Raw genomic sequence first — 25838 nt, forward strand, 5'->3', positions numbered from 1 at the left:
TCCAGGCTGAGAGCCTGATTTGATTCGTGGCCATTATTTGCCAATTCCTGCTCTGCGTCTTCACTGAGGAGGGGGACCATGTTCGAGTAATCCGTTCTTTGAATCAACTGTTGGTCTTCTGGGGCTTGTCCTTGCTCTCCTACAGTCTCTAATCAGCGTGGCATCCAGAGAGATCTTGTTAAAACATAAGTCAGATCATGTCACGCAAATTTCTTCCATGGCTTCTTCACAGAAAATGCAAAGTCCTCAGAGTGCCTCCACAGACCTAGAAATCTGGGTGTCTGTTTCCTCTCTGACTGTTTCCTTCTCCTCTCCAATTTGCTCGCTCTGTTTTCCACACGCTGACATCCTTTCTGCTCCTTGGATACTCCAAGCCTACTCTTGCCTCATTGACTTTCTGCCGCAGGCCAGCCGCAGAAAGAGGATTTCACCGCCCAGGGTCAGAAGGGAAGGGGTAAGGAACTGAAGTAGCACTGACGAATGGGGTCAGAAGCCCATGGGGTCAGAAGGCTGCAATGAGAAGCCCACTCACCGCAACAGAGGATAGACCCCCGCTCGCCGAAACTAGAGAAAGCTCGCATGCAGCAATGAAGACCCAATGCAGCCAAAAATAAATAAATAATACATAAAGTATAGAATCGTAAAAAAATCTATAAAGAATATTACAAGAATAGAATCACAAGCCAGTTTCTCCTTTGAACATGCATGCAAAATGTGTAAAGAGAAGCACAAACTACATCCATGGTATGTAAAACAATCATATATCAGAATCAAAGTAGCTTTATTCTGGCAATGCAAGGTTGCTTTAATGTCCAGATGTGAAACTGATCCCAGGAATGAATTAGAGTGGGAGAAAAGTCATTTAAAACTGAAATCTTGGGACTTCCCTGGTGGTCCAGTGTTTAGAACATGGTGCTTTCACTGCTGGGGCCCTGGGGTCCAATCCCAGGTCAGGGGAACTAAGATCCTGCAAGACATGAGGCAGGGCCCCGAAAAAAAAAAAAGGAAAGAAAGAAGTCTTAACCAGGAGAAGCACAAGATCGAATAAACATAACAGGTAACACCTTATGAAAAGTAGGTGAAGATTATGGAATATTCTAAAATTCAAAACAAAAAGAAACTTTTAAAGATTCAAAAGGAGGTGACAAATATTGTACATAGGCAAAAATAAAATGAAATAAAATATACAAGTGATGGGAGCCCAAAATTCCAGATGCCCAAGTCCTGTCTCTGAGGATTCTCATTCAATGGGTTCAGGATTTCCTCCTTATTTAAAAACCTACAGGTGATTCTGGTACGATTCACAGACACAATGTAAAGCTTCTCTTTTACAGGAAAGAATACCAGATTATTTTGTTATCTTATAGTTCTACTAACAGGTTGTACTATTGACGGATAAGTGTGCTGTGAAAATGCACCCCCACTAGGGATAAAAAAGGAACTAGTAGTCTCTACCGCTACTTGGTGGCAGCACGCACGTATTGCAAGGGCAATTATTGTAGCAATCCAAATTAGTGGAACATTTTAGAATTGGAAGACGACATACAGATCATCTAGTCAAGCTTCCAACTATTATAGTTGTGAAAACTAAGGCCCATATAAATGAAATGATTTATCTCCAAAGAGCATTAGTGAAAGTATGAAATAAAAAATATCTCTGAACTTTTAATTTAGTGCTGTTTTTATTAATCTCAAGTATTAGCTTAAACTTCAGTGTGACAGATTTGGGATTGAATTCCTGCTCACGTTTACTGATTGCGTGTCTTTTAGTAAGTTACTGAAACACTTTTTTTAAAAATAGACGTATTAAATTATTTATCTTTGGCTGCCTAGGCTCTTCGTTGCTGTGCACGGGCTTTCCCTAGTTGCGGTGAGCGGGGGCTACTCTTTGTTGCAGTACGCGGGCTTCTCATTGTGGTGGCTTCTCGTTGTTGCTGAGCACGGGGTCTAGGTGCGTGGGCTTCAGTAGTTGTGGTTCACGGGCTCTAGCACGCAGGCTCAGTAGTTGTGGCACATGGTCTTAGTTGCTCCGCGGCATGTGGGATCTTCCCGGACCAGGGCTCAAACGTGTGTCCCGTGCACTGGCAGGTGGATCCTTAACCACTGCGCCAACAGGGAAGCCCTACTAATACACTTTTAACTTTGCTTTTCACGTATGTAAAATGGTGAGCCTTGACTGATATAGAATATGAGATAACCTAGCACTGTTCTTAACACATATATGTAGTTAAAACTTTTTGGCTCTCATCCCTCTTAAACAGCCTCTATCCTCTTAATAATGAATGTGTCTTTCAGCTAGCAGAGCACCCCAGAGCTGACCACATTCTGGCAAGAGATATAGGATTCTTTTTCTTACTGGGGGTTCTTTATACCTGAAATTTGAAGTGCACTTAAACATGAACAACTCTTGTTTATACTGTATTAATGGATTTGATGGATGAATTTTAGAAAGTAATATGCAGGAATTGAGCTGCCTTACCCTCAAGAAATATAATTCGATAGTGGTGGCTAGAACGATAAACAGTGTTTGGACAGGGAGTCCATATTGGATGTGAACTTCCTGTACTCCCATTCGTCTATTAAGAATAAAGAGAATCCTTTCAAAATGTGTTTTAAAGGGCAGTTATTTCTTTCTGCCTCATTTAAGTTACCTGCAAGAAAAAGACAATCTCCTGCATCCTTGTTTAATAGGCTTTTAATATAAAGCAGATAATTTTTTGCAACATTTCCCAAACTTTTCATTATCGAATTGGCTGAGGCTTCTCAACGATTATCATTTCACAACAATATCTCCATCTTCAGCCTCTTTCAATGAATTGGCCTAATAGATGTGCCATTAAAACAGAGCTTCACTCTCAACGTATTTTTAATTTTGTATTCAAAGGGTATGAAGGATTCAGCCATAACAGTGAGTGGATTTCTGATACGTGCTACATGATGGATGCAACTAAGGGAAAGGAGTCAGGCATGAAAGGCTACATACTGTATGGTTCCATTTATATGAAATGTCCAGCAGTGGCAAATCCATACACACAGAAAAGATTCTACATCAGTGGTTGCCAGGGGTTTGGAAGAGAGGGAAATAGGGAATGACTCCTTAAAATGGGTGTAGGTTTCCTCTTGGTTGATGAAGATGTTTTGCAGCTCGGCAGTGGTGATAGTTGCACAACATTGTGACAGTAGTAAATTCCACTGAATGGTACAGTGACTTGTAAAATGATCCAAATGGTGAATTTTGTGTTATGTTCATTTTACTACAATAAAAAGGAGAAAGAATTCGGGAAAGACTTAGAGTTTGGGAAACTAAGGTGAACTGGTCAAGAAAAAGACAGCTCTATTGTTCAGTTTTCTCTCAGCTCTCCCAGTGCATTAATCCTCAGCAAAAAGTAGGCTGAACTTGTAGATGATAGTCATTCAACACAGTCCAGGGAAAAGTAAATAAAGTAAAACCCAACTCTTCTTCTTTAGCACATGTATGAAAGGTTAACTTGCTGCTCAGCCACGTGGACATTCATGAAGACGTTTCACTTTAGGTGTCCTCTACTTCAGTACTTTACTCACAGCGCATTCACACATGTAGGCAACAGCATTCCTTAATTCGATGGAATCTGCAGCACTGGTTGTGATCAGTCTCATGAAAAGAAAAGGAAAGGTGGCGCGGAAGCCAAGGGAAGAGATTTTCAAGACAGAGACGTTGTTTAAGATCTAACTCGGCTTGGCGGTCACAAAGATAAGGATTGAGAAGTAGTCCCCTGGACTTGTCAACGGAGAAATCATTGGGGGCTTCAAGGAGATCAGTTTCACGAGAGTAGTGGGGCAGAAACCAGATCGCAGTGTAGATGGGGGGGGAGAAATGGGGGGCAAGTCAAGAAATTGATGGCACAGGGAAAGAAGGGAGGGGTGGATAGGAGGACAGGAGAATGGAATGGAGGAGAGCATTTCCTTGTGGCTCTTTAATATGGCTGGGAGGGGCCAAAAGAGAAGGAGAGCGTGAAGATGTAGGAAGAGGGGGTGGCATCCCGAGCCCAAGGAGGACTGGCCCCTGTCTTCAGCTCCCACCAGCTGGATGGTCCCTCCCTCTAGCTTTCCACGTAGGCTGTGGAAGTTGCCCCTTGCCTCCTTGGATCAGCTGCCCTTGATTCGTTCGTCCTTTTCTTATTTCTCAGCACATCTGGGTCATACGTTATGTGAAGACAAACAAATCACCACTGATGCTTAATTTTCTTGAAAAATGCCCCAGGCAGGTACCATTTTGGAGAACTACCTATTGTGCCTCAGCAAGCCAAAGTAGCCCATTTTTCCTCTCTCATTGGGAGAGATTGCTGTTTCTTGGAGAACCTGATGAAGAGGGTGACTCGCGCTTAGGAATAAGGTTGCTTGAAAAGTGCAAAAGGTGAGGTAGTTTGGCTCTGAGGGGCCTCTGAGGCCTGAGACTTCCTGAGAGATGGCAGACTCACAGCTCCCATTTCCCTCTGACCCTGGGCTATGAGCTCATCAAATGAGATGGTAAATAAAGTCACTGACATGGTTTAAAGGATAATTTTGTTCACTCAGAGCAAATTGAATGGAATTTGCATACAACATATGGATGAACTATCCATACGATGGGGCTTGACCGTATCCTCATGGTTCCCCTTCCCTTTTCTACCTCTGGGCCCTTTAGCTCTGCAGACTTAACCCCACACCATCAGTCCACCCAGTCGGTCCACTGGACGTCTCTTCCTCTTTCGCATCTGGTCGTTGTCGTCACCTTGTTCTCCACTACCGCCTCCTGCAGTGGCTGTTAGGTCCAGAGAGGTTGGTTCACTGTGAGCAAGTAACTGTCAACTCCATGGACAGGTGGAAGTGACTTGGCAGCCGGGATGCGCCCACCCTGAGTTCATTATACCAATGAGGGTCAAGGAGAATGGGGATGCAGCTGGTCTGCAGAGCCCCGGCAGTTCTGAGACACATGTTCCTGGATCCACACGTTGCTCCATACCCAGCCTTGCCTTTCTTTTTTCTCTCTCTTGACTCCATCCAGGTTTCTGCTCTCCTTGTCCCTTTGGGGAGGGAGGCCAGTACCAGTCCAGGTGTAGTCCCCCAAAGCTTCCTACTTCCAAGCGTTACGTAGGCTTGTATATCCACTTGCTTGGGTTGCCCTGGCATTCGTGCCAACAAGTTGAGTGGTTTAAGCCCTAGGCTCTCCTTTCTGGCAAGAATGTGCCTAAAAATCTCCACCTCTGGTTTGGTGGCCCCTAAAAGTTCCCAGTCAGTTTTGGTGAGGGGACACTTGGTGACAGTGTTGTCTTTCGAAATGAGTAGTTCCGTTACCGACGATACTTTGCTCCCCATACATTATTTATAAGGTTTCCCTGTTTGTATGTGCAAACTATTTGTGTGTATATTTTGAGAAATACATTGTACAGGCCTCTTTTTTATTTCTTCCACACACCCTAGAGATGTCATAGAGGCGGTAAATGTGTCCAACTTTTTGAGAAATTGGAACAATCAAGACTTACCTGTATGGAATGCTGTTAACGATGTCAATTCCCGCGACAGTACCTTTCATCTGAGACACTTAGGGACTGTTAACAGATTAAAAGTAGTAAAAGACACGGATAGAGAGAATTTTCATTATCTTGTGCTCTGAAATCTTGGATTTTCGTTGGTTTGAATGGGCCTGAAAATGTATTTTTTTTTAGTAGGGACATAGAAGCCTCTAGCGGTATTCTTAATAAAGCAAGGTGAGTTATAAGCAATCATCTGATGGAGGGTAAATGTACCACACTCCAGTTTAAGAAAAATACAATATAAAAGTCTTACCATGTTAGAAAATCTTTATATGATCTTTTGTAAAAAAAAAAAAAAAAGCTTCAAGAAACATAAAGATATGACACCATATTCAGTTTCAAGTCAGTGACTTGTAAGCAAGGCAAAGCAAAGACAGTCTGATTAAGGCCGTTGCATTGTTCTGGCATTTTTTAGGTCTCACCCATTTCTGTGGCCTTTTTAGAACCTAAGCTTCTAGGGCACAGAGAACTTCATCTTGACGTAGGGCTGAGCAAATGCACGAGCATTTCTCAATAAGTAGGCATTAAATTCTTAGTCCAGAAGGGGCCTTGAGATGCCCTCTCTTTACTCCTTGGTAGAACTGTTTTAACCATCCCGCGAAAACAGATTTTTTTCTTTAAATCTCAAAATTCAGAGATTCCACAATCAGAACTTCCTTCTCATATTGCCATGTGGTCTGCTGTGGGCATCTGTCGAATGGTGTGAACTCTGCGTGGGGAGTCTGGCCTACCCTCGAGGCCCACGGTTTGGGCTGCGGTGGTGCCATGCTGTGCTCAGGGGCCTTCTTTTTTGGAAGTCTGGGCTCCAGTGAGCCTTGGTCATGCTCTTTTATGGAACCTTGGGTGCTAGACCACTCTGACCCTCAGTCTCATTTGCAGGTTCTGGGGAGGATTAAATGAGCTCATGTGATATCCAGGTGACTGAGGCAGAGTCGGCTCGGGATGAATCTTTGCTTCGTTTTCATTAGCTGCGGAGAAGACGATGACAGCTTGGTGCCTCTCCAACTTTAATACGGGTATGCCTCTCTTGTGGATCTTGTTAAATGCAGGCTGGTATTCAGTAGTTCTGGGTGGGGCCTGGATTCTGTGCTTCTAACAAGCTCCTAGGTGACGGTGACGCTGAGGGCAAGGGTTTGGCACCTGCGTTTCTCCCTTTCCGGAAGAGCAGGATGTCTGCCGCACCCCCACCCGAGAGGAGAAAACATCCGCAACGTGACTACTAGGAACCAGCTTCCCTCACATGCAAGGGTCCTGTACCACTGCTCCCAACCATTCTGTCTGAGGCGCAGCAAGCCAAAACACTGAAATGCTGAGGTTTGCAGCAAAGAGGAGGTTTATTCACAGGGCAGCCAAGCGAGGACGTGACGTGACAATAGGTCTCAAATGCGCCTCCCCAAAGGCAAGGGGCTTTGGGTATCTGTGGGATAAAGAGTAAAGAAGCAGGGCAGTATGAGGCATGGGGAGCGTGAGGAAAGGTGATTGGAAAGAGGTGTGCTCATCATTGTTCTGAGCTGGCGTAACTAGGCTACAGGCCTCGGCACATTCTCAGGCTGGAGTTGGGGAAAACAGGAGCAGAATGGAAGATGACAGCGTGTGAAGGAGGTGTGGTGTCCATAGGTTCGGGGTCTGATGTGCTTCCTGCTGAAGCTCCGATGCCCGCCAAAGCAGTGAATGGGGTGCTGGGGAAAACAGGAGCAGAATGGAAGATGACAGCGTGTGAAGGAGGTGTGGTGTCCATAGGTTCGGGGTCTGACGTGCTTCCTGCTGAAGCACCGATGCCCGCCAAAGCAGTGAATGGGGTGCTGGGGAAAACAGGAGCAGAATGGAAGAGGACAGCGTGTGAAGGAGGTGTGGTGTCCATAGGTTCGGGGTCTGACGTGCTTCCTGCTGAAGCACCGATGCCCGCCAAAGCAGTGAATGGGGTGCTGGGGAAAACAGGAGCAGAATGGAAGAGGACAGCGTGTGAAGGAGGTGTGGTGTCCATAGGTTCGGGGTCTGACGTGCTTCCTGCTGAAGCACCGATGCCCGCCAAAGCAGTGAATGGGGTGCTGGGGAAAACAGGAGCAGAATGGAAGAGGACAGCGTGTGAAGGAGGTGTGGTGTCCATAGCTTCCATATTAGAGGTACTGCCTGCCTGATCTGAGAGCAGAGAGTGAAAGTGGGAGAGGCTCTTCCTAGATTCTAACTCCTCTGAATTTATAGCACTGGCTCTGCCTGGCTTTATGACATATCCATTGTAAGTGTCACAGAGAAGGAGCGGGCGGGGCAGGGGGTGAGGCAGGGGTCACATGCAAGCCCAGCTGGTGGCTTAACCCCAGCCCAAAGGCAAAGGGCGGGGCCCCTTCTGGACTTTCTAGTGGCTGGGACGTCTGGCTGTGGGTGGCAGGTGTTTGGCACCAGCTGGGCCACCATGCGGAGACTGTTGGAGACTGTGGAAGCCTCCTCCAGAGCTCACCCTGCCTGGGGACTGGCTCTGCAGGCCCCTCAGCCCTGCGTATGTATCGGCCAGGCCTTCCCCACCACGGGGCCCAGAGGCCAGAGCCTGCTCAGACCTGAGGGCAGGAGGCAGCCAGAGCTTACCAGGCTGTGGGCCACCTCGTCCGGAGACCTCCCCAGCTCCTCTGCGAGATCTGGAGACAGGATCGCCTTCTCCAGGGCTGCTCAGCTGCCAGCATCACCATGAGCCAGGTGGCCAAGGTTTCTGAGCAGGAGATGCAGAGCCCTGATCCGACTGGATGCTGCACCCCACGATGTCCCTTCCTGGCAGATAGGTTCTTTCTTCACTTCTTTTTTGCAATTTGGTAAAAGAACATTTAAACCTTGGCCTGTCCTTCAGGGTATATAGATGGTAGTGGCTTAGCCGGGATTCGATCCAAGCCTGTGTGGTTCCAGAGCTTGTGCTCTGGACTGTGGTGCCTCCTTATCGTATATGCTTCATGTGTTACTTGTTTTTTTTTTTCCTTGTAGTCCTTATGGTACTTAGCCCTAAGTGCCATACCTGTAACAAACAGCTACACTGCCCTGTAGGAGGTCTTCTTTTGTTCAACGCCTGAATTGGTCATCCACCACACTGTGTTCTAATCTCAGAAGATACAGGTCAGGGACCACCAGTTGTCAGCATGGCACCATTCCATATTTCTAATTGAGGCTTGAAGCCCGTATTTTCCCTTTGTCTAGTTTGAAGGATCCAGATATGTAAAGATGATATTCTAGATAAATCATGGGCTATCCTGAAAGAAATTCACCAGTGAATTGTTCCGTATGGATTAGAAGCCAGCTTCTCTGGCCTTCCTGGAGTATATCCAGTAAGGCGTCTCATTCATGTCTAGAAAGCAAATATATCATTTATTGCAACTTCAGCGTGGAGCGATGTATTGGTATAAAGTACGATCAACACAATTTGGTCATTGTGAGTATGACAGCTGGGTCCACTCTTTACTACACATATGTAACTCTAGGGATTCTTATGCCCAAGGGAGGAGACGTACTCTTGGCTGTCTAGGACAAGGGAAGCATGTGTTGTTATTCAGGAGCTGGAAGCTTCAGCATGACAGGTAGGAATTGAACAATCCTGGTCCACACATCACTTGACCTTGCTTAAAACTTGTTTCTTTGGCTTGCTTCATTGGAGTGTTTTCTCCCTCCTGGGGCTGACATTGTCTGTTATGTATCACGCATGAGACATGTAGAAGTTTCAGAACCCAAAATCATATAGATCAGTAAAAATGTATATATATATATATATATAAAAACCTGTTGAAACTCACACTGGGCATAATTCATATATTCCAAAATCAGTTTGACCCTCTGCTCATGAGATTCTTTTTATGGTATGTCCCAGCAAATCTGGGCTTCCATCCCCAATAAATTTTGGGGTTGGAGGACACAAAAGCTTTTGCTCAGACCTAAATTCTGTGTGAAAAAAAGGGAAATATTATAAGCCCTTTGTAACCTCTCCAAGAGCAGAAATGATTTACAGCTGTGGCATTGAACCATAATTCCTCGATCTCATTTGAGAAGAGTTCAGTTAGAAACAGTGTCTTGATTTTTGTTTCTTTTGTTTCTTCCCTGTTTTCTTGTCTTGCTTACCAACAATCCATTGTAATTCATGAGTTAGTATGGCAGCAGGCTGAGTGTTCCCTGGAGCTCATTAAATGAAGTGTTTTTCCTAAAATGACGTTTGTCTCCTTGTTTTCAGCCCCTCTTCTTTCCTCTGCCCTTGACTATAACCAGAGCTCAGCAAAAGCTGAGTGACTTTGTGCAGACCTTACTTAGGCTCAGCCTTTTTTTCTTCATTATTTTATTCATGGCTCCTCCATTTCATTGTTTGCCTTCTCGAAATGTGTTGAAATCTTTCTGTGGTTGATGACTTCCAAAATATCTTGGCTTTTATTGGTTGATTAATTTTGGTATTTCTACAGTTTTATTTAGATATGGTTTCAGGAGGAACAGAAAGTAAATATATTTCCTAGTCTGCCATCTTGAGCTGAAAATCCCTGTGGATTTTAGCATCCAATGTTCCCATGGGAAAACACCCAACCATGGCATTAATAGATGTAACACTCAAGATTTCAGCTTTTCTTGAGCAATCACTAAGGATTTCCTATGTGGTCACTTCTAATGGGGAAATTATAACTATCTCATGACGTTGATTTGAGGATTAAATTAGATAATGAACATGAAAATGCTTTGTAAGATTTAAAAATCTGTAAAAATGTTTTTTGTTATTATTTGATTTGTTGCTATTTCAGCTTCACTTGACAGTTGTTTATGACCTTGCCTATGTGAGAAAATGCCCTCTGGGTTATTTTTTTGAAAGCCAGAATGTATTTTTCAACAGCTCAATGGAACTGGCATCATTTGTGAAGGTTAAGGGTGAAGGGGTAAATGTTTCTTGACACCTATCACTTTACAGTGTTCTCAGGAACTAACTGACTCATGTATTCCTCTTCCAAATTTGGTTGAGGACCTCCTACCAGCCACATGCTTTACGTCAGGTGTTGGAAAGCATTTTCTGGATTTTAAATATCTTAGGCTTTGTGGGCCATATACAGTTTCTGTAGCTTCTCCTCCTCTTTCCTCTTCAACAAGCTTTCTAAACGTGAGAACCATTATTAGCTCACAGTCCCCCAGATCCAGGCTGAGAGCCTGATTTGATTCGTGGCCATTATTTGCCAATTCCTGCTCTGCGTCTTCACTGAGGAGGGGGACCATGTTCGAGTAATCCGTTCTTTGAATCAACTGTTGGTCTTCTGGGGCTTGTCCTTGCTCTCCTACAGTCTCTAATCAGCGTGGCATCCAGAGAGATCTTGTTAAAACATAAGTCAGATCATGTCACGCAAATTTCTTCCATGGCTTCTTCACAGAAAATGCAAAGTCCTCAGAGTGCCTCCACAGACCTAGAAATCTGGGTGTCTGTTTCCTCTCTGACTGTTTCCTTCTCCTCTCCAATTTGCTCGCTCTGTTTTCCACACGCTGACATCCTTTCTGCTCCTTGGATACTCCAAGCCTACTCTTGCCTCATTGACTTTCTGCCGCAGGCCAGCCGCAGAAAGAGGATTTCACCGCCCAGGGTCAGAAGGGAAGGGGTAAGGAACTGAAGTAGCACTGACGAATGGGGTCAGAAGCCCATGGGGTCAGAAGGCTGCAATGAGAAGCCCACTCACCGCAACAGAGGATAGACCCCCGCTCGCCGAAACTAGAGAAAGCTCGCATGCAGCAATGAAGACCCAATGCAGCCAAAAATAAATAAATAATACATAAAGTATAGAATCGTAAAAAAATCTATAAAGAATATTACAAGAATAGAATCACAAGCCAGTTTCTCCTTTGAACATGCATGCAAAATGTGTAAAGAGAAGCACAAACTACATCCATGGTATGTAAAACAATCATATATCAGAATCAAAGTAGCTTTATTCTGGCAATGCAAGGTTGCTTTAATGTCCAGATGTGAAACTGATCCCAGGAATGAATTAGAGTGGGAGAAAAGTCATTTAAAACTGAAATCTTGGGACTTCCCTGGTGGTCCAGTGTTTAGAACATGGTGCTTTCACTGCTGGGGCCCTGGGGTCCAATCCCAGGTCAGGGGAACTAAGATCCTGCAAGACATGAGGCAGGGCCCCGAAAAAAAAAAAAGGAAAGAAAGAAGTCTTAACCAGGAGAAGCACAAGATCGAATAAACATAACAGGTAACACCTTATGAAAAGTAGGTGAAGATTATGGAATATTCTAAAATTCAAAACAAAAAGAAACTTTTAAAGATTCAAAAGGAGGTGACAAATATTGTACATAGGCAAAAATAAAATGAAATAAAATATACAAGTGATGGGAGCCCAAAATTCCAGATGCCCAAGTCCTGTCTCTGAGGATTCTCATTCAATGGGTTCAGGATTTCCTCCTTATTTAAAAACCTACAGGTGATTCTGGTACGATTCACAGACACAATGTAAAGCTTCTCTTTTACAGGAAAGAATACCAGATTATTTTGTTATCTTATAGTTCTACTAACAGGTTGTACTATTGACGGATAAGTGTGCTGTGAAAATGCACCCCCACTAGGGATAAAAAAGGAACTAGTAGTCTCTACCGCTACTTGGTGGCAGCACGCACGTATTGCAAGGGCAATTATTGTAGCAATCCAAATTAGTGGAACATTTTAGAATTGGAAGACGACATACAGATCATCTAGTCAAGCTTCCAACTATTATAGTTGTGAAAACTAAGGCCCATATAAATGAAATGATTTATCTCCAAAGAGCATTAGTGAAAGTATGAAATAAAAAATATCTCTGAACTTTTAATTTAGTGCTGTTTTTATTAATCTCAAGTATTAGCTTAAACTTCAGTGTGACAGATTTGGGATTGAATTCCTGCTCACGTTTACTGATTGCGTGTCTTTTAGTAAGTTACTGAAACACTTTTTTTAAAAATAGACGTATTAAATTATTTATCTTTGGCTGCCTAGGCTCTTCGTTGCTGTGCACGGGCTTTCCCTAGTTGCGGTGAGCGGGGGCTACTCTTTGTTGCAGTACGCGGGCTTCTCATTGTGGTGGCTTCTCGTTGTTGCTGAGCACGGGGTCTAGGTGCGTGGGCTTCAGTAGTTGTGGTTCACGGGCTCTAGCACGCAGGCTCAGTAGTTGTGGCACATGGTCTTAGTTGCTCCGCGGCATGTGGGATCTTCCCGGACCAGGGCTCAAACGTGTGTCCCGTGCACTGGCAGGTGGATCCTTAACCACTGCGCCAACAGGGAAGCCCTACTAATACACTTTTAACTTTGCTTTTCACGTATGTAAAATGGTGAGCCTTGACTGATACAGAATATGAGATAACCTAGCACTGTTCTTAACACATATATGTAGTTAAAACTTTTTGGCTCTCATCCCTCTTAAACAGCCTCTATCCTCTTAATAATGAATGTGTCTTTCAGCTAGCAGAGCACCCCAGAGCTGACCACATTCTGGCAAGAGATATAGGATTCTTTTTCTTACTGGGGGTTCTTTATACCTGAAATTTGAAGTGCACTTAAACATGAACAACTCTTGTTTATACTGTATTAATGGATTTGATGGATGAATTTTAGAAAGTAATATGCAGGAATTGAGCTGCCTTACCCTCAAGAAATATAATTCGATAGTGGTGGCTAGAACGATAAACAGTGTTTGGACAGGGAGTCCATATTGGATGTGAACTTCCTGTACTCCCATTCGTCTATTAAGAATAAAGAGAATCCTTTCAAAATGTGTTTTAAAGGGCAGTTATTTCTTTCTGCCTCATTTAAGTTACCTGCAAGAAAAAGACAATCTCCTGCATCCTTGTTTAATAGGCTTTTAATATAAAGCAGATAATTTTTTGCAACATTTCCCAAACTTTTCATTATCGAATTGGCTGAGGCTTCTCAACGATTATCATTTCACAACAATATCTCCATCTTCAGCCTCTTTCAATGAATTGGCCTAATAGATGTGCCATTAAAACAGAGCTTCACTCTCAACGTATTTTTAATTTTGTATTCAAAGGGTATGAAGGATTCAGCCATAACAGTGAGTGGATTTCTGATACGTGCTACATGATGGATGCAACTAAGGGAAAGGAGTCAGGCATGAAAGGCTACATACTGTATGGTTCCATTTATATGAAATGTCCAGCAGTGGCAAATCCATACACACAGAAAAGATTCTACATCAGTGGTTGCCAGGGGTTTGGAAGAGAGGGAAATAGGGAATGACTCCTTAAAATGGGTGTAGGTTTCCTCTTGGTTGATGAAGATGTTTTGCAGCTCGGCAGTGGTGATAGTTGCACAACATTGTGACAGTAGTAAATTCCACTGAATGGTACAGTGACTTGTAAAATGATCCAAATGGTGAATTTTGTGTTATGTTCATTTTACTACAATAAAAAGGAGAAAGAATTCGGGAAAGACTTAGAGTTTGGGAAACTAAGGTGAACTGGTCAAGAAAAAGACAGCTCTATTGTTCAGTTTTCTCTCAGCTCTCCCAGTGCATTAATCCTCAGCAAAAAGTAGGCTGAACTTGTAGATGATAGTCATTCAACACAGTCCAGGGAAAAGTAAATAAAGTAAAACCCAACTCTTCTTCTTTAGCACATGTATGAAAGGTTAACTTGCTGCTCAGCCACGTGGACATTCATGAAGACGTTTCACTTTAGGTGTCCTCTACTTCAGTACTTTACTCACAGCGCATTCACACATGTAGGCAACAGCATTCCTTAATTCGATGGAATCTGCAGCACTGGTTGTGATCAGTCTCATGAAAAGAAAAGGAAAGGTGGCGCGGAAGCCAAGGGAAGAGATTTTCAAGACAGAGACGTTGTTTAAGATCTAACTCGGCTTGGCGGTCACAAAGATAAGGATTGAGAAGTAGTCCCCTGGACTTGTCAACGGAGAAATCATTGGGGGCTTCAAGGAGATCAGTTTCACGAGAGTAGTGGGGCAGAAACCAGATCGCAGTGTAGATGGGGGGGGGAAATGGGGGGCAAGTCAAGAAATTGATGGCACAGGGAAAGAAGGGAGGGGTGGATAGGAGGACAGGAGAATGGAATGGAGGAGAGCATTTCCTTGTGGCTCTTTAATATGGCTGGGAGGGGCCAAAAGAGAAGGAGAGCGTGAAGATGTAGGAAGAGGGGGTGGCATCCCGAGCCCAAGGAGGACTGGCCCCTGTCTTCAGCTCCCACCAGCTGGATGGTCCCTCCCTCTAGCTTTCCACGTAGGCTGTGGAAGTTGCCCCTTGCCTCCTTGGATCAGCTGCCCTTGATTCGTTCGTCCTTTTCTTATTTCTCAGCACATCTGGGTCATACGTTATGTGAAGACAAACAAATCACCACTGATGCTTAATTTTCTTGAAAAATGCCCCAGGCAGGTACCATTTTGGAGAACTACCTATTGTGCCTCAGCAAGCCAAAGTAGCCCATTTTTCCTCTCTCATTGGGAGAGATTGCTGTTTCTTGGAGAACCTGATGAAGAGGGTGACTCGCGCTTAGGAATAAGGTTGCTTGAAAAGTGCAAAAGGTGAGGTAGTTTGGCTCTGAGGGGCCTCTGAGGCCTGAGACTTCCTGAGAGATGGCAGACTCACAGCTCCCATTTCCCTCTGACCCTGGGCTATGAGCTCATCAAATGAGATGGTAAATAAAGTCACTGACATGGTTTAAAGGATAATTTTGTTCTCTCTTGTTCACTCAGAGCAAATTGAATGGAATTTGCATACAACATATGGATGAACTATCCATACGATGGGGCTTGACCGTATCCTCATGGTTCCCCTTCCCTTTTCTACCTCTGGGCCCTTTAGCTCTGCAGACTTAACCCCACACCATCAGTCCACCCAGTCGGTCCACTGGACGTCTCTTCCTCTTTCGCATCTGGTCGTTGTCGTCACCTTGTTCTCCACTACCGCCTCCTGCAGTGGCTGTTAGGTCCAGAGAGGTTGGTTCACTGTGAGCAAGTAACTGTCAACTCCATGGACAGGTGGAAGTGACTTGGCAGCCGGGATGCGCCCACCCTGAGTTCATTATACCAATGAGGGTCAAGGAGAATGGGGATGCAGCTGGTCTGCAGAGCCCCGGCAGTTCTGAGACACATGTTCCTGGATCCACACGTTGCTCCATACCCAGCCTTGCCTTTCTTTTTTCTCTCTCTTGACTCCATCCAGGTTTCTGCTCTCCTTGTCCCTTTGGGGAGGGAGGCCAGTACCAGTCCAGGTGTAGTCCCCCAAAGCTTCCTACTTCCAAGCGTTACGTAGGCTTGTATATCCACTTGCTTGGGTTGCCCTGGCATTCGTGCCAACAAGTTGAGTGGTTTAAGCCCTAGGCTCTCCTTTCTGGCAAGAATGTGCCTAAAAATCTCCACCTCTGGTTTGGTGGCCCCTAAAAGTTCCCAGTCAGTTTTGGTGAGGGGACACTTGGTGACAGTGTTGTCTTTCGAAATGAGTAGTTCCGTTACCGACGATACTTTGCTCCCCATACATTATTTATAAGGTTTCCCTGTTTGTATGTGCAAACTATTTGTGTGTATATTTTGAGAAATACATTGTACAGGCCTCTTTTTTATTTCTTCCACACACCCTAGAGATGTCATAGAGGCGGTAAATGTGTCCAACTTTTTGAGAAATTGGAACAATCAAGACTTACCTGTATGGAATGCTGTTAACGATGTCAATTCCCGCGACAGTACCTTTCATCTGAGACACTTAGGGACTGTTAACAGATTAAAAGTAGTAAAAGACACGGATAGAGAGAATTTTCATTATCTTGTGCTCTGAAATCTTGGATTTTCGTTGGTTTGAATGGGCCTGAAAATGTATTTTTTTTTAGTAGGGACATAGAAGCCTCTAGCGGTATTCTTAATAAAGCAAGGTGAGTTATAAGCAATCATCTGATGGAGGGTAAATGTACCACACTCCAGTTTAAGAAAAATACAATATAAAAGTCTTACCATGTTAGAAAATCTTTATATGATCTTTTGTAAAAAAAAAAAAAAAGCTTCAAGAAACATAAAGATATGACACCATATTCAGTTTCAAGTCAGTGACTTGTAAGCAAGGCAAAGCAAAGACAGTCTGATTAAGGCCGTTGCATTGTTCTGGCATTTTTTAGGTCTCACCCATTTCTGTGGCCTTTTTAGAACCTAAGCTTCTAGGGCACAGAGAACTTCATCTTGACGTAGGGCTGAGCAAATGCACGAGCATTTCTCAATAAGTAGGCATTAAATTCTTAGTCCAGAAGGGGCCTTGAGATGCCCTCTCTTTACTCCTTGGTAGAACTGTTTTAACCATCCCGCGAAAACAGATTTTTTTCTTTAAATCTCAAAATTCAGAGATTCCACAATCAGAACTTCCTTCTCATATTGCCATGTGGTCTGCTGTGGGCATCTGTCGAATGGTGTGAACTCTGCGTGGGGAGTCTGGCCTACCCTCGAGGCCCACGGTTTGGGCTGCGGTGGTGCCATGCTGTGCTCAGGGGCCTTCTTTTTTGGAAGTCTGGGCTCCAGTGAGCCTTGGTCATGCTCTTTTATGGAACCTTGGGTGCTAGACCACTCTGACCCTCAGTCTCATTTGCAGGTTCTGGGGAGGATTAAATGAGCTCATGTGATATCCAGGTGACTGAGGCAGAGTCGGCTCGGGATGAATCTTTGCTTCGTTTTCATTAGCTGCGGAGAAGACGATGACAGCTTGGTGCCTCTCCAACTTTAATACGGGTATGCCTCTCTTGTGGATCTTGTTAAATGCAGGCTGGTATTCAGTAGTTCTGGGTGGGGCCTGGATTCTGTGCTTCTAACAAGCTCCTAGGTGACGGTGACGCTGAGGGCAAGGGTTTGGCACCTGCGTTTCTCCCTTTCCGGAAGAGCAGGATGTCTGCCGCACCCCCACCCGAGAGGAGAAAACATCCGCAACGTGACTACTAGGAACCAGCTTCCCTCACATGCAAGGGTCCTGTACCACTGCTCCCAACCATTCTGTCTGAGGCGCAGCAAGCCAAAACACTGAAATGCTGAGGTTTGCAGCAAAGAGGAGGTTTATTCACAGGGCAGCCAAGCGAGGACGTGACGTGACAATAGGTCTCAAATGCGCCTCCCCAAAGGCAAGGGGCTTTGGGTATCTGTGGGATAAAGAGTAAAGAAGCAGGGCAGTATGAGGCATGGGGAGCGTGAGGAAAGGTGATTGGAAAGAGGTGTGCTCATCATTGTTCTGAGCTGGCGTAACTAGGCTACAGGCCTCGGCACATTCTCAGGCTGGAGTTGGGGAAAACAGGAGCAGAATGGAAGATGACAGCGTGTGAAGGAGGTGTGGTGTCCATAGGTTCGGGGTCTGATGTGCTTCCTGCTGAAGCTCCGATGCCCGCCAAAGCAGTGAATGGGGTGCTGGGGAAAACAGGAGCAGAATGGAAGATGACAGCGTGTGAAGGAGGTGTGGTGTCCATAGGTTCGGGGTCTGACGTGCTTCCTGCTGAAGCACCGATGCCCGCCAAAGCAGTGAATGGGGTGCTGGGGAAAACAGGAGCAGAATGGAAGAGGACAGCGTGTGAAGGAGGTGTGGTGTCCATAGGTTCGGGGTCTGACGTGCTTCCTGCTGAAGCACCGATGCCCGCCAAAGCAGTGAATGGGGTGCTGGGGAAAACAGGAGCAGAATGGAAGAGGACAGCGTGTGAAGGAGGTGTGGTGTCCATAGGTTCGGGGTCTGACGTGCTTCCTGCTGAAGCACCGATGCCCGCCAAAGCAGTGAATGGGGTGCTGGGGAAAACAGGAGCAGAATGGAAGAGGACAGCGTGTGAAGGAGGTGTGGTGTCCATAGCTTCCATATTAGAGGTACTGCCTGCCTGATCTGAGAGCAGAGAGTGAAAGTGGGAGAGGCTCTTCCTAGATTCTAACTCCTCTGAATTTATAGCACTGGCTCTGCCTGGCTTTATGACATATCCATTGTAAGTGTCACAGAGAAGGAGCGGGCGGGGCAGGGGGTGAGGCAGGGGTCACATGCAAGCCCAGCTGGTGGCTTAACCCCAGCCCAAAGGCAAAGGGAGGGGCCCCTTCTGGACTTTCTAGTGGCTGGGACGTCTGGCTGTGGGTGGCAGGTGTTTGGCACCAGCTGGGCCACCATGCGGAGACTGTTGGAGACTGTGGAAGCCTCCTCCAGAGCTCACCCTGCCTGGGGACTGGCTCTGCAGGCCCCTCAGCCCTGCGTATGTATCGGCCAGGCCTTCCCCACCACGGGGCCCAGAGGCCAGAGCCTGCTCAGACCTGAGGGCAGGAGGCAGCCAGAGCTTACCAGGCTGTGGGCCACCTCGTCCGGAGACCTCCCCAGCTCCTCTGCGAGATCTGGAGACAGGATCGCCTTCTCCAGGGCTGCTCAGCTGCCAGCATCACCATGAGCCAGGTGGCCAAGGTTTCTGAGCAGGAGATGCAGAGCCCTGATCCGACTGGATGCTGCACCCCACGATGTCCCTTCCTGGCAGATAGGTTCTTTCTTCACTTCTTTTTTGCAATTTGGTAAAAGAACATTTAAACCTTGGCCTGTCCTTCAGGGTATATAGATGGTAGTGGCTTAGCCGGGATTCGATCCAAGCCTGTGTGGTTCCAGAGCTTGTGCTCTGGACTGTGGTGCCTCCTTATCGTATATGCTTCATGTGTTACTTGTTTTTTTTTTTCCTTGTAGTCCTTATGGTACTTAGCCCTAAGTGCCATACCTGTAACAAACAGCTACACTGCCCTGTAGGAGGTCTTCTTTTGTTCAACGCCTGAATTGGTCATCCACCACACTGTGTTCTAATCTCAGAAGATACAGGTCAGGGACCACCAGTTGTCAGCATGGCACCATTCCATATTTCTAATTGAGGCTTGAAGCCCGTATTTTCCCTTTGTCTAGTTTGAAGGATCCAGATATGTAAAGATGATATTCTAGATAAATCATGGGCTATCCTGAAAGAAATTCACCAGTGAATTGTTCCGTATGGATTAGAAGCCAGCTTCTCTGGCCTTCCTGGAGTATATCCAGTAAGGCGTCTCATTCATGTCTAGAAAGCAAATATATCATTTATTGCAACTTCAGCGTGGAGCGATGTATTGGTATAAAGTACGATCAACACAATTTGGTCATTGTGAGTATGACAGCTGGGTCCACTCTTTACTACACATATGTAACTCTAGGGATTCTTATGCCCAAGGGAGGAGACGTACTCTTGGCTGTCTAGGACAAGGGACGCATGTGTTGTTATTCAGGAGCTGGAAGCTTCAGCATGACAGGTAGGAATTGAACAATCCTGGTCCACACATCACTTGACCTTGCTTAAAACTTGTTTCTTTGGCTTGCTTCATTGGAGTGTTTTCTCCCTCCTGGGGCTGACATTGTCTGTTATGTATCACGCATGAGACATGTAGAAGTTTCAGAACCCAAAATCATATAGATCAGTAAAAATGTATATATATATATATATATAAAAACCTGTTGAAACTCACACTGGGCATAATTCATATATTCCAAAATCAGTTTGACCCTCTGCTCATGAGATTCTTTTTATGGTATGTCCCAGCAAATCTGGGCTTCCATCCCCAATAAATTTTGGGGTTGGAGGACACAAAAGCTTTTGCTCAGACCTAAATTCTGTCTAAAAAAAGGGAAATATTATAAGCCCTTTGTAACCTCTCCAAGAGCAGAAATGATTTACAGCTGTGGCATTGAACCATAATTCCTCGATCTCATTTGAGAAGAGTTCAGTTAGAAACAGTGTCTTGATTTTTGTTTCTTTTGTTTCTTCCCTGTTTTCTTGTCTTGCTTACCAACAATCCATTGTAATTCATGAGTTAGTATGGCAGCAGGCTGAGTGTTCCCTGGAGCTCATTAAATGAAGTGTTTTTCCTAAAATGACGTTTGTCTCCTTGTTTTCAGCCCCTCTTCTTTCCTCTGCCCTTGACTATAACCAGAGCTCAGCAAAAGCTGAGTGACTTTGTGCAGACCTTACTTAGGCTCAGCCTTTTTTTCTTCATTATTTTATTCATGGCTCCTCCATTTCATTGTTTGCCTTCTCGAAATGTGTTGAAATCTTTCTGTGGTTGATGACTTCCAAAATATCTTGGCTTTTATTGGTTGATTAATTTTGGTATTTCTACAGTTTTATTTAGATATGGTTTCAGGAGGAACAGAAAGTAAATATATTTCCTAGTCTGCCATCTTGAGCTGAAAATCCCTGTGGATTTTAGCATCCAATGTTCCCATGGGAAAACACCCAACCATGGCATTAATAGATGTAACACTCAAGATTTCAGCTTTTCTTGAGCAATCACTAAGGATTTCCTATGTGGTCACTTCTAATGGGGAAATTATAACTATCTCATGACGTTGATTTGAGGATTAAATTAGATAATGAACATGAAAATGCTTTGTAAGATTTAAAAATCTGTAAAAATGTTTTTTGTTATTATTTGATTTGTTGCTATTTCAGCTTCACTTGACAGTTGTTTATGACCTTGCCTATGTGAGAAAATGCCCTCTGGGTTATTTTTTTGAAAGCCAGAATGTATTTTTCAACAGCTCAATGGAACTGGCATCATTTGTGAAGGTTAAGGGTGAAGGGGTAAATGTTTCTTGACATCTATCACTTTACAGTGTTTTCAGGAACTAACTGACTCATGTATTCCTCTTCCAAATTTGGTTGAGGACCTCCTACCAGCCACATGCTTTACGTCAGGTGTTGGAAAGCATTTTCTGGATTTTAAATATCTTAGGCTTTGTGGGCCATATACAGTTTCTGTAGCTTCTCCTCCTCTTTCCTCTTCAACAAGCTTTCTAAACGTGAGAACCATTATTAGCTCACAGTCCCCCAGATCCAGGCTGAGAGCCTGATTTGATTCGTGGCCATTATTTGCCAATTCCTGCTCTGCGTCTTCACTGAGGAGGGGGACCATGTTCGAGTAATCCGTTCTTTGAATCAACTGTTGGTCTTCTGGGGCTTGTCCTTGCTCTCCTACAGTCTCTAATCAGCGTGGCATCCAGAGAGATCTTGTTAAAACATAAGTCAGATCATGTCACGCAAATTTCTTCCATGGCTTCTTCACAGAAAATGCAAAGTCCTCAGAGTGCCTCCACAGACCTAGAAATCTGGGTGTCTGTTTCCTCTCTGACTGTTTCCTTCTCCTCTCCAATTTGCTCGCTCTGTTTTCCACACGCTGACATCCTTTCTGCTCCTTGGATACTCCAAGCCTACTCTTGCCTCATTGACTTTCTGCCGCAGGCCAGCCGCAGAAAGAGGATTTCACCGCCCAGGGTCAGAAGGGAAGGGGTAAGGAACTGAAGTAGCACCGACGAATGGGGTCAGAAGCCCATGGGGTCAGAAGGCTGCAATGAGAAGCCCACTCACCGCAACAGAGGATAGACCCCCGCTCGCCGAAACTAGAGAAAGCTCGCATGCAGCAATGAAGACCCAATGCAGCCAAAAATAAATAAATAATACATAAAGTATAGAATCTTAAAAAAATCTATAAAGAATATTACAAGAATAGAATCACAAGCCAGTTTCTCCTTTGAACATGCATGCAAAATGTGTAAAGAGAAGCACAAACTACATCCATGGTATGTAAAACAATCATATATCAGAATCAAAGTAGCTTTATTCTGGCAATGCAAGGTTGCTTTAATGTCCAGATGTGAAACTGATCCCAGGAATGAATTAGAGTGGGAGAAAAGTCATTTAAAACTGAAATCTTGGGACTTCCCTGGTGGTCCAGTGTTTAGAACATGGTGCTTTCACTGCTGGGGCCCTGGGGTCCAATCCCAGGTCAGGGAACTAAGATCCTGCAAGACATGAGGCAGGGCCCCGAAAAAAAAAAAAGGAAAGAAAGAAGTCTTAACCAGGAGAAGCACAAGATCGAATAAACATAACAGGTAACACCTTATGAAAAGTAGGTGAAGATTATGGAATATTCTAAAATTTAAAACAAAAAGAAACTTTTAAAGATTCAAAAGGAGGTGACAAATATTGTACATAGGCAAAAATAAAATGAAATAAAATATACAAGTGATGGGAGCCCAAAATTCCAGATGCCCAAGTCCTGTCTCTGAGGATTCTCATTCAATGGGTTCAGGATTTCCTCCTTATTTAAAAACCTACAGGTGATTCTGGTACGATTCACAGACACAATGTAAAGCTTCTCTTTTACAGGAAAGAATACCAGATTATTTTGTTATCTTATAGTTCTACTAACAGGTTGTACTATTGACGGATAAGTGTGCTGTGAAAATGCACCCCCACTAGGGATAAAAAAGGAACTAGTAGTCTCTACTGCTACTTGGTGGCAGCACGCACGTATTGCAAGGGCAATTATTGTAGCAATCCAAATTAGTGGAACATTTTAGAATTGGAAGACGACATACAGATCATCTAGTCAAGCTTCCAACTATTACAGTTGTGAAAACTAAGGCCCATATAAATGAAATGATTTATCTCCAAAGAGCATTAGTGAAAGTATGAAATAAAAAATATCTCTGAACTTTTAATTTAGTGCTGTTTTTATTAATCTCAAGTATTAGCTTAAACTTCAGTGTGACAGATTTGGGATTGAATTCCTGCTCACGTTTACTGATTGCGTGTCTTTTAGTAAGTTACTGAAACACTTTTTTTTAAAATAGACGTATTTAATTATTTATCTTTGGCTGCCTAGGCTCTTCGTTGCTGTGCACGGGCTTTCCCTAGTTGCGGTGAGCGGGGGCTACTCTTTGTTGCAGTACGCGGGCTTCTCATTGTGGTGGCTTCTCGTTGTTGCTGAGCACGGGGTCTAGGTGCGTGGGCTTCAGTAGTTGTGGTTCACGGGCTCTAGCACGCAGGCTCAGTAGTTGTGGCACATGGTCTTAGTTGCTCCGCGGCATGTGGGATCTTCCCGGACCAGGGCTCAAACGTGTGTCCCGTGCACTGGCAGGTGGATCCTTAACCACTGCGCCAACAGGGAAGCCCTACTAATACACTTTTAACTTTGCTTTTCACGTCTGTAAAATGGTGAGCCTTGACTGATACAGAATATGAGATAACCTAGCACTGTTCTTAACACATATATGTAGTTAAAACTTTTTGGCTCTCATCCCTCTTAAACAGCCTCTATCCTCTTAATAATGAATGTGTCTTTCAGCTAGCAGAGCACCCCAGAGCTGACCACATTCTGGCAAGAGATATAGGATTCTTTTTCTTACTGGGGGTTCTTTATACCTGAAATTTGAAGTGCACTTAAACATGAACAACTCTTGTTTATACTGTATTAATGGATTTGATGGATGAATTTTAGAAAGTAATATGCAGGAATTGAGCTGCCTTACCCTCAAGAAATATAATTCGATAGTGGTGGCTAGAACGATAAACAGTGTTTGGACAGGGAGTCCATATTGGATGTGAACTTCCTGTACTCCCATTCGTCTATTAAGAATAAAGAGAATCCTTTCAAAATGTGTTTTAAAGGGCAGTTATTTCTTTCTGCCTCATTTAAGTTACCTGCAAGAAAAAGACAATCTCCTGCATCCTTGTTTAATAGGCTTTTAATATAAAGCAGATAATTTTTTGCAACATTTCCCAAACTTTTCATTATCGAATTGGCTGAGGCTTCTCAACGATTATCATTTCACAACAATATCTCCATCTTCAGCCTCTTTCAATGAATTGGCCTAATAGATGTGCCATTAAAACAGAGCTTCACTCTCAACGTATTTTTAATTTTGTATTCAAAGGGTATGAAGGATTCAGCCATAACAGTGAGTGGATTTCTGATACGTGCTACATGATGGATGCAACTAAGGGAAAGGAGTCAGGCATGAAAGGCTACATATCGTATGGTTCCATTTATATGAAATGTCCAGCAGTGGCAAATCCATACACACAGAAAAGATTCTACATCAGTGGTTGCCAGGGGTTTGGAAGAGAGGGAAATAGGGAATGACTCCTTAAAATGGGTGTAGGTTTCCTCTTGGTTGATGAAGATGTTTTGCAGCTCGGCAGTGGTGATAGTTGCACAACATTGTGACAGTAGTAAATTCCACTGAATGGTACAGTGACTTGTAAAATGATCCAAATGGTGAATTTTGTGTTATGTTCATTTTACTACAATAAAAAGGAGAAAGAATTCGGGAAAGACTTAGAGTTTGGGAAACTAAGGTGAACTGGTCAAGAAAAAGACAGCTCTATTGTTCAGTTTTCTCTCAGCTCTCCCAGTGCATTAATCCTCAGCAAAAAGTAGGCTGAACTTGTAGATGATAGTCATTCAACACAGTCCAGGGAAAAGTAAATAAAGTAAAACCCAACTCTTCTTCTTTAGCACATGTATGAAAGGTTAACTTGCTGCTCAGCCACGTGGACATTCATGAAGACGTTTCACTTTAGGTGTCCTCTACTTCAGTACTTTACTCACAGCGCATTCACACATGTAGGCAACAGCATTCCTTAATTCGATGGAATCTGCAGCACTGGTTGTGATCAGTCTCATGAAAAGAAAAGGAAAGGTGGCGCGGAAGCCAAGGGAAGAGATTTTCAAGACAGAGACGTTGTTTAAGATCTAACTCGGCTTGGCGGTCACAAAGATAAGGATTGAGAAGTAGTCCCCTGGACTTGTCAACGGAGAAATCATTGGGGGCTTCAAGGAGATCAGTTTCACGAGAGTAGTGGGGCAGAAACCAGATCGCAGTGTAGATGGGGGGGGGAAATGGGGGGCAAGTCAAGAAATTGATGGCACAGGGAAAGAAGGGAGGGGTGGATAGGAGGACAGGAGAATGGAATGGAGGAGAGCATTTCCTTGTGGCTCTTTAATATGGCTGGGAGGGGCCAAAAGAGAAGGAGAGCGTGAAGATGTAGGAAGAGGGGGTGGCATCCCGAGCCCAAGGAGGACTGGCCCCTGTCTTCAGCTCCCACCAGCTGGATGGTCCCTCCCTCTAGCTTTCCACGTAGGCTGTGGAAGTTGCCCCTTGCCTCCTTGGATCAGCTGCCCTTGATTCGTTCGTCCTTTTCTTATTTCTCAGCACATCTGGGTCATACGTTATGTGAAGACAAACAAATCACCACTGATGCTTAATTTTCTTGAAAAATGCCCCAGGCAGGTACCATTTTGGAGAACTACCTATTGTGCCTCAGCAAGCCAAAGTAGCCCATTTTTCCTCTCTCATTGGGAGAGATTGCTGTTTCTTGGAGAACCTGATGAAGAGGGTGACTCGCGCTTAGGAATAAGGTTGCTTGAAAAGTGCAAAAGGTGAGGTAGTTTGGCTCTGAGGGGCCTCTGAGGCCTGAGACTTCCTGAGAGATGGCAGACTCACAGCT

Source organism: Pseudorca crassidens, chromosome 13, assembly GCF_039906515.1.
Source record: "Pseudorca crassidens isolate mPseCra1 chromosome 13, mPseCra1.hap1, whole genome shotgun sequence".
Classification (NCBI taxonomy): Eukaryota; Metazoa; Chordata; class Mammalia; order Artiodactyla; family Delphinidae; genus Pseudorca; species Pseudorca crassidens.